General features: G+C 37.8%; 1 protein-coding gene across 5 annotated transcripts in view; it reads right to left on the bottom strand.

Moving 5' to 3' along the window:
* The window catches only part of PKIB (cAMP-dependent protein kinase inhibitor beta), a 111,540-nt gene that overhangs the window by 65,265 nt on the left and 26,927 nt on the right, over positions 1–19,348 (bottom strand). The window contains exon 3 of one of the 5 annotated variants that reach the window (XM_059400641.1): positions 10,854–10,959. The exons of the other annotated variants lie outside the window; for them this stretch is intronic. The gene's annotated coding sequence lies outside the window, so the exon portion shown is untranslated. Of the gene's footprint in view, positions 1–10,853; positions 10,960–19,348 lie in introns of those variants that run through there. 5 annotated transcript variants of the gene reach the window in all.

The following is a 19,348-nucleotide window of genomic DNA, read 5'->3' as shown; positions in this document are numbered from 1 at the left end:
CCTATGACCCTGCAATTGCACTACTGGGTATTTACCCCAAAGATACAGATATAGTTAAAAGAAGGGCCATCTGTACCCCAATGTTTATAGCAGCAATGGCCACGGTCGCCAAACTGTGGGAAGAACAATGGACGAATGGATAAGGAAGATGCGGTCCATATACACTATGGAGTATTATGCCTCCATCAGAAAGGATGAATACCCAACTTTTGTAGCAACATGGATGGGACTGGAAGAGATTATGCTGAGTGAAATAAGTCAAGCAGAGAGAGTCAATTATCATATGGTTTCACTTATTTGTGGAGCATAACAAATAACATGGAGTACATAGGGAGATGGAGAGGAGAAGGGAGCTGAGGGTAATTGGAAGGGGAGGTGAACCATGAGAGACTATGGACTCTGAAAAACAATCTGAGGGTTTTGAAGGGGCGGGGGGTGGGAGGTTGGGGTAACCAGGTGGTGGGTATTAGGGAGGGCACGTATTGCATGGAGCACTGGGTGTGGTGCAAAAACAATGAATACTGTTACGCTGAAAAGAAATTAAAAAAATAAGAATTGGAATGCTGAGAACCTCCCTATCAAAGAAACCCACGTTTTCCTCACACCCCTGTCTTCAATGACCCCTGGTTCCAGATTTAAGGCAAAAAAGATGTAGCAGCCAGTGATGGTCCTGAGTCAGATCTGCTCTTGCCAAGAACATGAGGTACTCCCTAATTTAGAAAGAGTTCTGCATAGAGGTTCCCCACTACTAAGGTAAAGTCACACTTGAACTCCAACTTCATTAAATTTCTATAGTAATATGCACATTACATCATAATGAGAGCAATAATTGCAAACTTGGAAAAAGAACAAATGACTTTATAAATGAATGAAGGCAATTATTGAAAAGTTAGACATCAGGCAATTGGATTTATTGTATCTCAAAGGATAATACTTATGTCAGTCTTAAAGGATTCAACAACCTAAGCCAATACATTTCCTATTCCATGAATAATACATAGCCAAAAATTTATAAGTGTATATAAATAATTACATATTATAATTATACTAATTATAATTATATAAATATATAAATAATACACATATACATAAATATATATGAATAACCACTTTTCTAAATTTGTAAATCAAATTTGACTCATCATTTATTAAGGATTATTCAATTATCATAACTACATAGCTAATCCAGTGCCTAAATGCAAGGTGTTGTCAAGACACCATAGAAATGACTTCACCCAAACCACTTCTGCAAATATAAGTTATATCTAACATTTTCTACTAATAACTCCAGGACCAGCATAAAACTAACCTTTTCCAAAACTATTTCAGCAACCTCCAGAAAATTAGAACTATATAATATTTCTAACAATTCTTACTTCACAAAGTAAGTTTCCAGGCTCATTTTTAAATTTGAAATTTACATGAAAGATTAGTAAATTTAATGTATATCCTAATCAACATGTAAGGATGTAAGGAACTTAATCTAGAGATCCAGGACAACAGCCAAGAATTAGGATTTGTGAGGGGCACCTTGATGGCAACAAACTCTTGATTTCAGTTTAGTTTATGATCTCAAGGTTGTGAGATCAAGCCCCACCCTCCCTACCCCTCCCCTCTGCTCTCTTTCTCTCTCTTTCTCTGTAAAATAAATAAATAAATATTTTTTTAAAAAGTACTTGTGAGCATTTCTTTGGGGTTATCATATACATCACCACATATCTGATAATCGATAAGCCTCTTATATTTATTCATTTCCCTTACTTGCTCTAGCAAGAGCTTCAGATTCCTGCAGCTGTGAAGCTGGACTGAGAACTTTTACTGGCTGAGTACACTGAGATTGGCTCAAAGTTAGTGTTTAAGTTGAATTACTCCCTCATCTTTCAAAGCTTAGAAACACACAGTTGAAAAAAAGAGCTCAATAAATGTCAACATAGTTTGTTGAAAACACCAATGTAAGAAAGATCCTAAGAAGCTCTTGCTTAACTATGGAAAAGAAGGAAGCAGGATGCAGATATGCAAGAGACAATCCAAATACTTCTGTAATCAGTCACTCATAAACTCCCCTCAGTAACAACTCTCCATATTAGCCTCAAAAAAAGCTAAATTAGCTCTAAAACATCATCTTAACATCAAATAAAAATAATTAACAACAGTAACACGAATGGTGACACTCTGTAAGGATGGACAGCTGCATTTTGGATGGGAACAGTCACCAATGTCTGACTGCAAGCCGACTGAATGATTTTTCTGAAGAAAAAACCAACAACACGAACATTTCCAAGCATGTTAGTGATGCTCATGAGAACGCCAAATGAAGAAATAACCAAGAGCAGCACTTTTAGACTGAAGTCCTAGTGGACAAAGGGGGAAGCTGAGAGCAACTAATCAAAAGCTTTGATTGTCACCCACTGCTTTAACAAATAAGTGTTGAACAATTAGACCCTGAAGGTGGGTAATGGGATCAAGAAGAAAGATAATATCCTACTAATCTACAGTTCTGATGAAGGCTCTGAAGGGGAAAATGAGAACTCAAGGACAGTCTAAATCAGGTGGAGAGATCAGAGACAGCACCCTGAGGCAAACTTGGTAGAGCTGCACGTGCCAAATATACCAACAGCACCGTGGGGCAAATGCTTGGGTCCCGTGACCTTGTCTTCACTGATAAAATGATACATCTTTGCCTATATGCTAGTTCTCCCTCTGCACCGTCAACTCTCTCTGCACCGTCAGTACCATGTCTACAACTGAGGTATGCCCTTGTTTCCCTTTTCTTCACTCCTAGGAGTCCAGGGTCCTCCATCAACCTCTTTGACCCTTTGCCACCTCCCAGTTGCACTTCTCCTAGCTGGCTGTCGGGGTAAAGCTCAAGCTTCCCTGGTCCTGCTGCCCTCTGGGGTCAGGCTCGGAGGAATGAGAACCAGCCAGGTGATAAGGATGCCTGGGGACAAGTCTCAGCACTGATGAGTGAGTGTGGCTAAAAAGCTTTTCCTGAGGTTACAGGAGCAATTCCGTACCACAATAGCCAGGCCTTATTTACTCTTCTCAAATTCAAGCACTACATTTAAAAATCTAAGTAAACAAATTTCATCTAATTTTCCATAAACTGGTTCTTTCCAATTATTTAGGGATATGCTTGAGGTCTTAGTGTTCAGTCCACCTAAAATAAAAGTGAGGTTTATGTTATTGCTATTCATCTTTAAAAAGGCATTGAAAATTTGATGACATAATGTCTATAACACAATAGTCTTTTATATAACAGATTTTCTAGATCTATTATTTAATGGAGATAAACATTACCCTGGTCAGATTCTCCTGACTACACAATAGCTCAATAACCAACTGTTGCTTTTAGGTATAAACATTTGCAGGTGTTAAACCTGAAGATTCCTAGTTAGGAAGAAAAAGAAAAAAGAAAAACTAACAATATTATGTACCTAGGCAAACAAACCTCATAATACCACAGAAGACAAATAACTATCAAGGGCAGAAAAAAATATGAAAATAAGTACCTTCTTAGGTTTCTAAATTTCAAAGTCCTACAGCTGAACAGACCATAAATAATTGTTTCTTCCTGACTGTTTTATAGGTAGAATCAAGCTCAAATGACTATTTTCCCAGGAACTTTCTAATACAGACTTTTAAAAAAATTAAATTACTTTTATTAGCACTGTTAAGCATTGTCTACTCTCTCCAATAACTTATATTTTTTCCATAATACTCGTCACAATTAGTAGCTGTATATTTCCTGTTTGTCTTCTCTGCTAGACTATTACCTCCTCCATGAAAGCGGGTACCATTTCCACTTCTGTTCCCTGTCTCTAGGCCCCAGTAGGCCCTCAATATATTTTTATTGAATATATCGTATTTGTAGGTAAGAATTTAAAATTCCTGAGTGAAATGCAGGAAAGGACACACGGAGACCAAAAGTTATTTTGATTTTTCACCATATTAGCAGTATAAACAAAAAGGGAAACTGACATGAGCCATGTTTTTCTTGTACACAAGAAAAATAAATCTAAAGTATTCAGATGTCAACATTTCTTTTCCCAAGACTGAATTGTGAGAGAGTATAACATTTTTAAAGATAATGTAATATATTCCAATAGGTTATGAATAAATCAACACAGAAAAACAGAACACTGATAACTGGGAACAAGGCTTACATCTGTTTTTAGAGTGTGAGGAGAGAATACCAAAATGTAGGCTACATTCTTAACATGTATAATCACACAATAATGCCAGTTGGTATTCATGGTTCTCCTTAGCCTTGGCTAACAACCCTGAACATAGTCGACTTTCAATAAATGTCTTTTAATACAAGTAACATTCTCAAGGTAAAAGTAATGATTATGGGTTTGCCTTCAGAATATAAATTATGGAGACACAGCTGAAGGACTAGAGGAAATGTCTGGAATGACATCTCTCATCTCCATCCTTTGTGTATACATTTTTGTCCACATTTTTATGTTCAAAAGGTAAAGTAGGGGATAACATCAAGAACCTTCTGCTAAGTGCCTACCCTGTACCATGCACTTTTCATACACATGATCTTATTCCAACATAATCTGAATTATCTCCATTTTTTCCTTATGAGAAAACAACAGTTTAGAAAATTTAATCTCTCAAGATAGAAGAATTCCAATCCTGGTATAACTAGTTAGTCCCCAGAGCTTAAATTCCTCATACCACATCACACTGCCAGAACAGAACATCAGGAGTTGAGCTTGGGCAAGTCTAGGAGAGGCAACAGAGGGAATTTGGATGTCCTCAAGCACTAAAATAATCTGGTCTAAATTAAAACACAGGTAATGTCCCGCTCATACATAGAGATGGGGAAAGGCACCCAGTGGAAGAGAGGACTGCTGATCATTACCAGGAAGTACCCCCCACCCCAGTTTATTTTCTTCAAACCACCCTATTCAGTTGTACTAAATGGCACAGGGAATTTAATATAGAGGGAAAAGTACATGTTTTGAAACCAGACTCCTCCTCCTCCCATTCCTTCCTACACCCCTGCTGACTCCCCTGCCATCCCTCAGTTTGAACTGTAACACATCAGATAAGCTGCCTTCAAGGTTTCCTACAAAAATCTCACAGCCATAGATTGCAACTGAAATCCTGTCAGAGCAATTTATTTCCTACCTTTTGGCCACTAGAGCATATGTAAGAATCCAGAGTAGCCTAACACACATCATTATTCAAGTAAACAAGTCACACAAGCTTGGTTAAAGGTTGTCGTCACCTGGAAAAAACTAATCCAGGAGGACCTGTTACTTTGTTTTGTGACTGATAACCGAACTTTTTTTAGGAATTGAAGGAGGGGAAGGGTTCCCTCAGAAGAGATAGAATTTTAGTCACATATCAACCTTCTTTTTCTGAAGTATGTTTTAAACACTCAACTACGCAGGGGCCAGCTTTCTGGAATTTTTAAGTTCTAGAATCCTTAGATAAACAAAACTTAATTCCAAACCTGTTAAAAGAATCAGCCCTCAATAGGCAGCAATAAATGAACACAATGGAAAAGACTCCTGGACCCAAAGATCAAGACTGACCCATTTAAGGATATTTTAATAGCACTGACACTTCTTAAAGTGTCTATAACTTAAAGACACTAATAAACACAGACTTCAAATAAGATGATTTTCTGGAAGGTGAGAAAATCTGTTGAGGAAAAGTCACTACAGCTACCTCTCTTTGGGGGGAAAAAAAATCCGAAGCTCAAGGTGCAAAGTGTGGCCTGTGAGAAAGCATGCTACATACGAAATAAGAAGCACTGTTTTTCTAACTTGTTGGATAACTGTGGCAGAAAACATAAAGTTGGATCAGAATGAGTTTATTGATATGGGTTCCCTAAGCAGATTCTGGGTTCAATGTTTTAGTTCAAGGGTTAGAAAAAAGTCTAACATTTTGGTTGGTTGGTTGGTTGAAACATGAACATTAAATGAAATCAAAAGGCCAGAACTGATTGCCTTGGTATACTATAGAATAATTGTTAAAGTATCTTATTATGTAATACCTGCTTACCTCCCCAAGGAGAACCCAAAGGACACAGCTTTCACTATGACCTGAGAGATGCATTTGTGAGGGGAGCTACAGTACCCTTGAAGAAACCTGGGGTCACTCTTATAGGTCAGAAATTAGTGAGAATTTCTGCCACTGAACTGGATTCCCTAAATACAATGAGGAAAATTGGATGCCAGGGACAGGTGGCAGCACTTAGTCATCAAAGACAAAGTAGATGTGGTTACCATAATGGACAGCAAAGCCAAAACTAAGAATAGTCTGACTTGCAGAGAGAAACCAATGGCATTGGGTATGTGATCATGGTACCCCCTCGTCAATGGATGGGCTATCTAATAGTTGATCCAAATAAGCCTAAGTGTTCTAGGGCTAATGAACAGACATTTCTCTTTAGTCATCAAAACAGTGTCATGATCTCTCAAACAATCCCTAGCCTTCACCTATTTTACAAACCTAGAACCCTTTGAATGAAGGGGAGACCAACTCCCCCTGAGAATGTATTGTACTTACAAAAAGTCATATGGTTGATCTTTCTCACAGCCTATGAGTGCCATTGGCAGGCAGGGACGTTGTCTGGAGTTGTGGCAAACCCTGTTAGTGAATTACAATGCAATTCCCTTTTGAGAAACAGTTTTTGGCTTACTATGGGGCCTTGGAAGAAAATGAACACCTTGTCATGGGCTCCCAAACACCTGGGCTACTTATCACATGGTTGCTGACCCAGCAAGCCATAAACCTAGGCATGCGCAGCAGCACTCCAGTATCAGCCAGAAGAGGCATATATGGGAACAGGTTCAAGCAGTCATCAAGGCATAAATAAATTACAGGATGAAGTGACGCAAATGCCCATGGCCCACACTCCGGCTACATAACTTAATCTCTCTCAGTCCATACACTACTGTCTCATAAGGACTTCCCTAAAGCTAGCCGATTACAGAAGAGAAAACTTGGGCCTGGTTTCTAGGTAGTTCTGTGCAGTATGAAGGTCCCACCTGAAAGTGAGCAGTTGTTTCACTGCAGGACTTTCTCAGGTATCTTGGAGGCACAACGGTGAAGGGAAACCCTCCCAGGGGGCAGAACTTCCAACAGTGCAGCCGGGTGTCCATGTTGCTCAGAAGGAGATGTAAAACTATCCTGACTCCTAGGCTGTGGCAAATGCTTTGACTGAATGGTCAGTAATTTGAAAAGAAAATGTTCAGATTATTGGTGATAAGGAAATTAGGGGAAGAGGTGTATTGGTACTCAGACCACTCTGAATGGGCAGCAAACAAGATGTTTGTGTCCCATGTGAATGTTGACCAGAAGCTGCCCTCAGCAGAGGAAGATTTTAATAATCAAATGGGTAGAATGACCCTTTGTGTGGATACTGGGCCTCTCTCCCCAGCCCTGGCTGTCATTGCCCAGTGGACTCATGAACAGTGGCCCTCGTAGCAGAGGTGATGATGATACATGAGCTCAGCTACAAGAGACTGCACTCACCAGGCCAACTTGGCTACAGCCACCACTGAGTACTCAATCGGCCAGCAGCAGATATACACTGAGTTCCTAATACGGCACCATTCCCTAGGAAGCTCAGCCAGCTATCTGCTTCCACCACGGAAGAGGCCACATTTTCTTCTTACCATAACAGATACTCTGGATATAGAGCTTCTTTCTCTATAGGCCCTATTTCTCCCCAACTTAGCATCCATGGATTTATAGAATGTTTTCTCTACTCACGATATTCCACACAACATTGCCTCTGATCAAGGAGTTCACAGCAAATGATCAGCAATACTCACTCACTGGAAATACCACGTCCTCCATCACTTTGAAGCAGATGGCATGATGCAACAGTGGAATTGGCCTTTGAAGATTTAGTCACCATGCTAGAGAGGTGGCAGCACCGGGCCGGGCTCTGGCATGATCTTTCAATAGGTTACATATGCTCCAAATCAACATTTAATGTATAATACTCTGTCTCCCACAGCGAGGATTCATGAGCAGGAATCAAACGGTAAAAATGGGAATGGCACCACTCACCGTTACCAATCACTCACTATTAGCAATCAACTAGCCATCTCACTCGATAAATAAATGCAAAGTTTCTCTAGACAATATTCACCATTATAAAGAATATCTATTAGAAAGAACCATGGATTTTCTTCTATTGAAAACAGTACTTGGAGAAATAATGACTGAGGCTTTGGAATTTCATAGTAGTTAAGGAAATCTTAGCAGAAAACTGTTAAAAGCTAAGACACAGATAAAAGATGCAATTTCCCATTTCCTCTTTTAGTCCTTGGAAGTAGAGGTTTTAGTTTGATGCTGAACATTTCCAAGTAACGTAAGTTGGCCCGAATTCCCCTAAATGATGATTGCCAGGGCAAGGCCAGTGATCACTCCATGTAGTTGTAAGGATATTAATTTCAGCCACTTCTACACTGTTTTCTCCTCCCTTTCAAGTAATTTTAGCAAAAAACAACCACCTACTTGCTAATCCTGTCATTTTTATACTCTTCTCGGATATATGACCTCTTAGAATAAATCCAAGGATAGGAAGGAATAACAACACCTCTACATTGTATGTTTGACTTAACCTAGGCCCCATGTGAGCAGTTCCAACTGCATGGAATTCAATCTTATCTGAAAGCCTTAAAACAAAAATAAAAACTAAAAACAACAATGGCAAGGTTCATTACATCAAAGATGCCTTCTAATCTAACTCATTAGAAATAAACCACAGTTTAATAATAACATGCTTGAGTTTTTCAGTTTTCAAAAGACAGTCACATGAGTCTATACCAAGGACTATCAAAGTCAGTACCTATAAAGACCTGCCTGGCTTCCTGCTCCTGCTTCCCTCCAAGCCACACAACTCCCAGATTCAAGATTTCACAAGTACTCTTTACTCTGAGGCCTCTCCTCCATGCCCCCATAACAGAGCCTCTGGTTTAATGCCCTGCATAGTACCCTATTCCCTCCAAAACAGACCTGTACACTAGTCTACCCGGTTTTCCCAGGGCCTGAATTTCAGGCCCCAACCCCAGCCCTAACCCTGGGGCCCCACTATCTGTGATCAGACCTCTCTGTTTATCTGCCTGGATATCACCTGCTTCCAGACTCTGTGTCACCATGGCACACCCACCTGCTGGGATACCATCTGCTGCACCTGGCTGGTCTTCCTGGACTCCGACCCCCTGCCTGTCAGGACAGCCTCCTGGAGCTGTCATCATCCTCCCTAGATAAGCCCACTAGCTTGACTAGATTTTTTTCCATCAACTGAAACAAATGCCAATGTCAGTAGCCTCTTCTACTCTGGCAGGCGTTGCTTTCCTGTCTTTAAAGAACAAACTAATCCATCCCTCTACCAAAAAGCTCTTATTCTGTTGTTAGACTGCTCTATGACCTACAAAATATTTCAGTTTAATAGGTTTCAAGCTTAATTAAAAGATATTGCGAGTTCCTTAACAAAGAGTCATGTACGTGTGAGACGCTTAAGAAGACAGAAACACTGTACCAACCTGCAATAAAGAAACCTGAGAGACAGTGGAATATTTTCACTGATACTACAGAGGTGAAAAGCAATCATCAAATTCAGTTTTCCACACAGCTTGCCATCTAATAGCACATTTATAAAGACAGGAATTGAAAAATGAAATAAATGACATTAACTCTTCAGAAGATAAACAAAATGTCTACACAGTGCAAAAAACAAGTTCTAAGCCCAATTATAGAGATGTCAGTGTATACCACTATGAGATAGAGAGATACTTTGCCTAGATTTAAAAACAATTCTTTAGTTATACATATGTGCTTTAATTTAAAACAAATGACAGGGGTACCTGGCTGGCTCAGTTGGTGCAGTGTATGACTCTTAAGCTCAGGGTTGTGGGTTCGAGCCTCACATTGGGTATAAAGGTTACTTAAAAATAAACTCTTTAAAATTTTTTAAAAATTTACTCTTTTGGGGTGCCTGGGTGGCTCAGTCGGTTAAGCCTCTGCCTTCGGCTCAGGTCATGATCTCAGGGTCCTGGGATCAAGCCCTGCATCAGGCTCTCTGCTCAGCAGAGAGCCTGCTCTGCCCCCTTCTCTTTGCCTGCCTCTCTGCCTATTTGTGATCTCTGTCTGTCAAGTAAATAAATAAAATCCTTAAAAAAATTACTTTTTTAAAAAAGATTTTATTTATTTTTTCTTTTTTTAAAGAGAGAGAGAATGCATGCAAGTGGAGGGTGGGGCAGAGGGCAAGCGAGAGAGAAAACTTAAAGACGACTCCTTGCTGAGCATGGAGTCTGATGTGGGGCTCCATCTCACGACACTGAGATCATAACCTGAGCTGGAATCAGTAGTCAGACGCTCAACCAACTGAACCAACCAGGTGCCCCTAAAAAAATTTTTAAATGACCCCCCCCAAAAAAAATCATCCATGTTCAACCACAAAGCCACTAATATTCAGTACAGAAACAATGTTTTCAATAGCATAAATTTAATGAGTTAAAGGTGTGTTGAAAAATAAAGGCAAGAAACAGAAACTTTAAATGATACAATCTTCCAACTGAAGATACTCTCATAGAAATTAAACCCAATGACGACCAATCACAAAATTTTATTAAATAGTCATATGGGCACTAAGACTTTTTATAAATACCAGTTAATTTAATCTTAACAACTCTATAGGATAGGTACTATTGTCAGTTCCATTTTATAGATGAAAACACTGAAACAGAAAGGTTAAGTAAACTGCCCTAGAACAAATAGCTAATAAACGGCACAAGCAGGACTGAAATTTGGCAATCAATGATTTGATCCACTGCACATGCTCTATCTCTGAGTGACTTACTGAGACTCATGCAGCTAGAAGGTGGTAAAGTAAGGTACGGAGATTTCACTTCCAACATTCAGTACTCTTTCCACCAAATCTTTTGTGGCGCTCAAAGGCTCGCTTAGTGTCAGAGAGACCTGAAATGACATGCCACTGTGGCTAGTAAACTGCCACAAGCAAAACAGCCAAAGAATATTTTAAGTACTGTTGAAATTACAATTGCTGTGATGGGATTACATTATGATATGCATTGAAATACTAACAACAGACTCATGAAACTAACAGTAGTAATGTTAAGTGAAGTGGCTCCTTTTGGGGGACATTCTGGCAGTCAGCTCACAAAGTTGAGCCATGTTCCACATAATAGACAAATAACATATAACCACAAACCAGACTAAACCAAAGAGTATCTTTCGTAGTTCGGCAGTGTGGATATGACTGAGGGACGGTGTCCTTTTGGCCACCTACAGCCACAACATCCACACATACTGAACTGTTACACATGAAGACTTTAATAGTAATCAGCAGCTAAGAGATTCATGACGTCTTCCAGCAATGTGAAGAGAAGTCATCTGACAATAACCAGTTCATGTGCAGCTCTGACAATGATTTCATCTTTTCAAAAGCTGTATCTCTGACCTTTTAGGTTTTTTTTTTTTTTTAAGATTTCATTTATTTATTTGAGAAGGAGAGAATGAGAGAGAGAGAGAGAGAGAGAACAAGAGGGGGAAAGTCAGAGGGAGAAGCAGAGACTCCAGGATCATGACCTGAGCCAAAGGCAGTCGCTTAACCAACTGAGCCACCCAAGTGCCCAGTGTTGTGTTTTAAAACAAGCACAAACACTTCCCTACCAGAGGATGTTTATTTTTTATGACTGTAGTTACAATTTCTAAGCTACTCACCAAGTAGAATAATAGACTGATGTTAAATTTAAAAAAATTATGTGTTCTCAAGCATCTGTAAATTAGAATTTTACAGGCTGAACAAATTTGTAAAATAATCAAATTATCAATTTTATTAAGAACCTACTTAGGTGAAACTTGATACTTAACACATGATGAATCTGTACTTTCAGAATACAATTTATATAAAGGACATTAGCAATTAAGTTTTATTTTCAGCAGGTAGTCAAGAATACTGGTTTTATGTACCTTACAGTTGCGTAAAACATCTTGTAAAAACAAAAACAAATTTGAAACAAGTAAAATTTAAAAACTATTTGCAAGCCTTTAATCCAAGGAGTTGTATTACAAGTTTAAAGTAAAAATGAAATGATGACTTCTTTGTCCTAACTCCATAGACTTTAAATGATCTAATTCAATACCACCTTACTATGGAGAATGCCAGAGAGAGAACCGCAGGCCTGAGTTGGAACTGAAAACCCTTGGCTAACAAGGGAGTGAGTACTCTGTTTCCCATACAATCGTGGCACCCCCAAACATTGCAGAAATAGACATGTCATGTTCATTAACTTGCCAGCTGTTAACAAGGAAACTATAGAATAAAGCAAAGCTGATAAGTAACTGGAAAATAAGTGACCGCTGATCAAAAGTGAAACCTGACTTTCCTAACCACATTTTCCTACCTATTGGGACAAAATGGACAGAGGTCTAACCCAGTGGAAAGAGGCAATAATTAGGTTCACCTGGGCAAGGGAGAGAGCAATCATAGGGGAAAACTGATGGATGAAAGTCATACTGTAACCAGCTATTCTGAAAGCAGGCTATCAGGCATTTCCCTGTTGAGGTGACCCTAAGAAGCCATTATCTTCTATCTTTCTTAAACATAAGAAAACATGATGAAAAGGACAATGGGCTAGAAAGCTTTATCTATCTTACCCCATGCAATTATTTGAATTTGAGATTTGGGCTTGGTATTTCAAGGACTTCTATTAACCATCTGTGTAGCCCAGAAAGTCATTTCACCTCCCAGAGCCTTGATTTGTTGTTGTTGTTTTTGTCTTGTTTTATTTTGTTTTTCATTTGTGGGCAAATTCTCCATTGTGATTTGCCTGGGAAAGTCTTAGTTTATTTACATTTTCCTGACTTCCCATCCGGCTTAGGTTTTGTCATTTTCAAAAAGTCTCAGTGTTGACAACATATAAAGACGTAAGTTAGAATGATGTTTTTTCCTAATTAATCCAGCAATAACATCCTGTCATCTATGAGCCCGATTTGGGAGGAAGGGAAGCCAGTAGATGTGAATAGCAAATGTCTTATCAAGGAAAACACAAATTTCACTAGGGAGAACAGAGCTAGAACTATATATAACTACACAGATCTCATAAACATAATGTTGAGAAAAGAACCGTGATATTATTTGTGTGAATTTTAAAAACACAAACCAGGACAAAATATCGAAATGGTCGCCTTTATAAATACATGAGTAACATGATAAAGTGGATTGGAACAATAGACACAAATGCGTAGATGCTTCTAAAAGGAGACTTGGGGCCCCTGGGTGGCTCAGTGGGTTAAGCCGCTGCCTTCAGCTCAGGTCATGATCTCAGGGTCCTGGGATCGAGTCCCGCATCAGGCTCTCTGCTCAGCAGGGAGCCTGCTTTCTCCTCTCTCTCTCTCTCTCTGCCTGCCTCTCTGCCTACTTGTGATCTCTCTGTCAAATAAATAAATAAAATCTTTAAAAAAAATAAATAAAATAAAAATAAATGAATAAATAAATAAAAGGAGACTTCACAAATTCTAGGCTTTTGGGTTTTTTTTTTTACTTCTTTAAAAAGAAAGATTAAGCAAATATTATAAAATGAGGTGTGATCATTCTAAGGAAGACTGGATTTTATTCTTTGTTGATTTTGTGCTCTGCGTTGCTGAAATGTCTCAAGATATAAATTTCAGAACATGAGGTGGAGCTAATCAAAGGCGGGCCTGGAAAAGCAAGCATACAGAATGCTTGTTAATTGCAGCTGGTACACAAGACGTGCGGTCAGCGGGTCTGCCGAGTTGGTATTCCAGGAAATCACTCATTGCTTTATTGGCTCATGTTGGCATGACTGGACTCTAGGACAACCACTTGAGGTTCTTCTGGCCTTCTTAATGGGTAATTCAAATCGTTCGGTGGTTGATACCAAGTACATAACTGTAACCCAGAACTGACTGCAACCCATACATGGCAACCAAAGCCCCTGCAACTTTCAAAGTCATCCAGTGTGCATAAGCAGCATCTCCTTGAACAGGCCATAACACATTGTCCAAAAGCCTTTATGATACAACAGACAGAGGCTGACAATACAGGTCCCTTAGCATAATTCAGAGAGATAGAAACTGAGCTTAAAAAAAAGAATCTTCCCAACATCTAAGAACAGATGAATAATAAGCAAATGCTAACAAAATGCAACAACTGACCCAGTGTGCTTTGTAATGTTGTATGTGTTTATGCGTTTACTATTTCTCACTGCACATTTTAGAAAGATTTTGTTTTTATAAATCCCAGGATAGGGCAAGAGGGACTTTCTACATTAATGGGTATCCTTTTTATTTTCTGGATTAAGGCTGTCCAAGTGTTTCCCAAGATAAGGCTCTAGGTTCCCATTATAACAGTACTATTTATCAAGTGTCTATTACAGGCTAAACATTTTAAATTAGTTCATTTACACTTACTTTATTCAATTCTCACCACCAAATATCTCATTTGGTGAGACAAATACTAATACTATCCCCATCTGTGTGATGTAGGAATTAAGGCCCAGAGATAGGAAATTTGGCCAAGGTCTAGGAGTGAAGTATAAAGCTGGTAAGCCCGATTCTAAAGCAGCCTTAGAGTCTCTCACTGAATTGTCTTCAGGAAAACCCTTATTATATCAATGATATCAGTAACAGGTCCTAGAACTTTTGTTCTCAGATATAGGTTAGTGAACAACCATCTATCCCCAGCCCCTTACCATCCCATATATTAATTCCTTGTGCTACCTTTTATCCTACTGGTACCTACTGGTACCTAACCTATTCTACTGGTACCTGACTGGTACCTAACTGGTACCTAACATTGAGAACCGTCTCAATGACCAGAGGTAGCTTATTATTAACTTCAGATAGCTTTTTCTTTGATTAAATAAAAATGGTTCTCCTCTGATTCCCAACCACTCAACCTAGTTTTCCTTCTCAATCATACAGAACAGATGATATTCCCCACATAACTGAAGAAAGTTAGCATGGCATCTGCAGGACCTCCCCAAACTATTAAATAAATGTCAGCTTCTCTTTTGAGTCTCCTCACAGTTCTGGTAGTTCCCACACTCTGGGGAATTGCAAAGTTTCTTCCACTGTGTAACCTCACTGCTCACAACAAAGCCTAGCACAGGGTGAAAGGAATAAGTGCTCAGTAAATACTCACTGAACCAAGGAATGAGAAAATGAGTTTTGCAAACACCACAAAAAATAAATGACTATGATTTTGATCATTAACAATTAGTGTTAAACTGTCAATGACCATCTTATTCTATGTACAAACTCTCTTTCCTCCCCTTTACAGGTAAGTCTGTATGTTGGTTGTTACTTGTTTGGTTGCCCATTTTCTCCTCCAGAACTAACCGCTTACAAGTAGTTTTCTAACAATCTTCAAAGGAGACAGCTAGCATGAAAATCAACAAGATTTATTTCTTTATCTTTTGGTTTGTATTTGTTTGGTTTTGTTACTCTTAACACAAAATGACTAAGGTTCTCTTTCGCTTTTACTATGGGGGAAAACATTTTATACATTTCTTTTGTCTACTTACGGGCCTTTTTCTAAGGATGGTCAATCATATATACATACTAAGTATATATTTATGAACAAATAAAATACATGCTTAAACAAATAATTGTTTAGCAGGGGTATTAGAGCTAGGACCTAAGTGGGATTAATTTTTTTTTTCTTTTTTTAAGATTCAGATATTTCCAGGCTTGTCTCATGAGCCAGTAGGATAAATGGATGAATCTGCCAAGGATATAACTTCATGAGTACCTAAAAGTTTTTATAGGAAGGACAATGGTAATGACTATTAGCCAATCCCTAGGACCAAGACTTCTAAGAGAAAAAGCCACCTATTAACAGCCCCTGCCCTTATGTCAGAGAAGGAGAAACCTCTTTAGAGTTGGCAGCTGGAGAGAGTCAAAGAAACAAATCTGATCCAAAGACAATGGTCGGGTTAGGAAGGAAGGGAAAGGTGGCTGAGTGGGGGAACACTGGGCAATTTGACCCTAGAGTCAAAAAGCCATCACAGATGCGGAAGAGGCAGCAGGAGGGGAGAGTGTCCATGTCAGCTGAGGAACCACTATAGAAATCCATGGGGTAGGAGGAGAAACCCGGAGGAATAGCAATGGCCAGTTGTCTACACATTGACCAGAGACACTGAGAAGGACTGGATATGAACAGAAAAAAAGACTAGGAAGTTCATGGGCCTGCTGTTTCCTCTTTCTCATGAGATATTTGGGGCTTGTAATTTAGCAACTTTTCTAATAGGTTTGGGGATAGAAAAGCACTGTTTTGTTGGTATTAATGTGAATTGTCATGGTCTAAGATGGTATCACCTGAATGTTTAAAATAAAGTAAAACTTTTTTTCTTTATCTCATTGTCCATTGATGACAATTAACTTTGCTTTCTCACTTGCCATAGGGTCCCAGCATTGAAGGAGCAAATCTACTCTAGAGGGAGAGTAGTACTATGTCTAGAGGGAGAGTATGTACTATGGTCTATAATAAAACAGTAAATACTTCTCTCCAAACTTGATCATTGTGACACCCTTCTGCAATTACCAATTATACCACAATCCAAGACAGGAAGCTATAATGATTTCATTTTTATTAGAGAAAACATATTTTAACACATTATATAAATTCAAAATTACTCAATGATGTTGTAAATAACTTCTATTGAAAGGAAATGCCTTGGCATATGTTAAGAATTATAAAACTGTCTAGCTGAAATCCCTTACTCTCTTGGATGGTATAACTCAAATTTAGTTGACCTTTTAGGTGGAATAATTCTAATTTCTATATCACTATTTGGTCATTTCTAGAATCTAGAATCATCTCTAGAATTTTTAGCTAAGACATATAATATATTCACTCTACAAAAATGTCAGTAATGCTCTGTGCCTACAGCAGGTACAATACCAAATGACTACTATTCCAGGATGGGCTCTGCTTTATCAAGCCTTCAGACAGTAGCGTATTTGGAATATTAGTAAGAAACTGCGGATCTATTAATTCAAAAAAAAATCAAGAAAAAATAATTTTCAAATTTCACATTGCTAAGCATGCTGCTTGAGTCTTTTCTCTCCTTACATTTACATACGTTTTGATATGTTCATATTCAAGTCTATCAAGATAGCTTCAATTATGGTTTCTACCTTTGATGTCTTATTAGACAAGATTATAAGAGTATTCGCCATTTTCTTCTGGTTATGTCTCACTGTTTTTTTCTTCTTTAATCAATAGATAATAGTATACTGTGTGAATAAAAGATCCAACTTTAGAGTTTTTCCTAACATTAACCAACTATTGGAACTGTGTTCAAGTAGTAATATATTCTTCCACCAACATGAAATGCTGTCTTTATTAAACATCTTAATATGTATGCTTAAATCTGGGGAATTTTCAAGGTTAGTTTCTCTAAGTCTCTATTTTAGTAAAAAGTACTATTCCTGGGGTGCCTGGGTGACTCAGTGTTTTAAAGCCTCTGCCTTCAGCTCAGGTCATGATCCCAGGGTCCTGGGATGGAGCCCCACGTCTGGCTCTCTGCTCAGCAGGGAGCCTGCTTGCCTTCCTCTCTTTCTGCCTGCCTCTCTGGCTGCTTGTGATCTCTGTCAAATAAATAAATAAAATCTTAAAAGAAAAAACAAGTACTATTCCATCTTAGTTATAACTTTATAATCTTTTTCAATATTTGGAAATGAAACTCCTTCTTCATTATTCTTTCCCAAAAATGTGTTTTCCCTTTCTTTCACATAATTTTAGTAATCATTTTGCCAACATCTCACTAAAATCTCTTTGTTTTTAAATGGAATTGCACTAACTTTGTAAATTAACTTGGGGAATCCAACACAATTACAGTATTTGTTATTCTCATCCAGGAATACATTGTAAATCTCCATTACTGCTAATCTTCTTTTGTGTTTCTCAATAAATGTTATTATTTCTTCATTTAAGTCTTACACATTCTTATACAGTTTACTGATTGTAATATTTCATTGCTATTATAAATGGGATTTCTTCATCATGTTTTAGCTGTTATAGGAAAGTCAATGGATTTATTCACACTTACCTTTTGTATAACCACTTAATAAAGTTTCTTATTCCAATAGTCCTTCATTTACTTTTCTTGGGATTTTTAGTGAAAAAATGTAAACATTTTTAAGTAAAAAAGATGTCTCCTCTTTTCTAGAAATTATAACCTTTGAGAGATACATGAGTTAAACCACTTTAGTTCTAGTCAGCTCTACCACTTATTAGCTGTGTGACCTTGGCCAAGTTATTTAGCTCATATCCTAGGATTGTTAAGGTTAAATGATTTAATATTTGTAAAGTATTTAGTTTCTAGCATATATAAGAACTTTAATAATGTTAGCTATTTTTTAAATTTGTTGTACTGGATAGAATGTATAGAATGATGTTAACTGTAAATGATGAAATCGGTAACCCTCTAACATTTTTCTGTTTTCCTGAAATTGCTTTTTCACAATTTAATAATATCTCACTATTTCTAAATTACTATGTTGTATGTATGTGTGTTTTCTCAAAAGAAATACATTTGCATTTTATCAAATGTTATTTGCAATTCTATTAGGAAAAAAAGGAGGGGTTCTATTCTTTAGCCTATGACTATGAATTATTCTAATAAATGTTCCGATATTGAACTACTCGTACATTCCTAGAATAAACATCACTTGTATTACTCTATTTTGTTGATTTCTACATTTCTATATCCAGGTGATTCAATGAATTTCTGTGATTCTCCTTTTTGTCCTACTTTTATCAATGTTTTGGAGAGGGGTGTGTGTGTGTGTGTGTGTGTGTTATACTTTTTATTAAATGAATCAGAAATATCTTCATCTCTTTTGTAGAGTTCATAGGATATGGGATAATGTGTTCTTGAAAAAAAATGAGTATTTTCAACCACTGATTATAAATACCTGATGAAAACACCATACTTTGCTCATCTAAACAGAATATTTTAGCTCCTGCCAAATCTTCCTACCCAAGCTGGTCAAGAACATAGGCTTAAGTATCAGACAAAATTAGGCTCAAATCCTAACTTCGCCACCCACTAGCTAAATGTGTGCACTTGGCAAGGTGCATTTTTATCACAGGGAAAAATCATATTTTCCTTACCTTTCTCACATGTGAGGATTACAAGGGATTATGTTTATAAACCACTATACACTCCACCCACAATAAAGACTCAATAGATTATTTTATGTTAGTCTCAATTTTCCTGAAACAAAAAATTAAATTTTACAATTTTATTTGCTATTTTTTCTTTGTAGTTATTTGTATATAGAGAAAGAGAAATGTTCTTGATAAAGTTATTGG

The sequence above is a fragment of the Mustela nigripes genome, chromosome 5, assembly GCF_022355385.1.
Source record: "Mustela nigripes isolate SB6536 chromosome 5, MUSNIG.SB6536, whole genome shotgun sequence".
NCBI classification, from domain to species: Eukaryota; Metazoa; Chordata; class Mammalia; order Carnivora; family Mustelidae; genus Mustela; species Mustela nigripes.
Note: the sequence above shows the minus strand (reverse complement) of the source record. Positions and strands in the feature narration are given on the sequence as shown.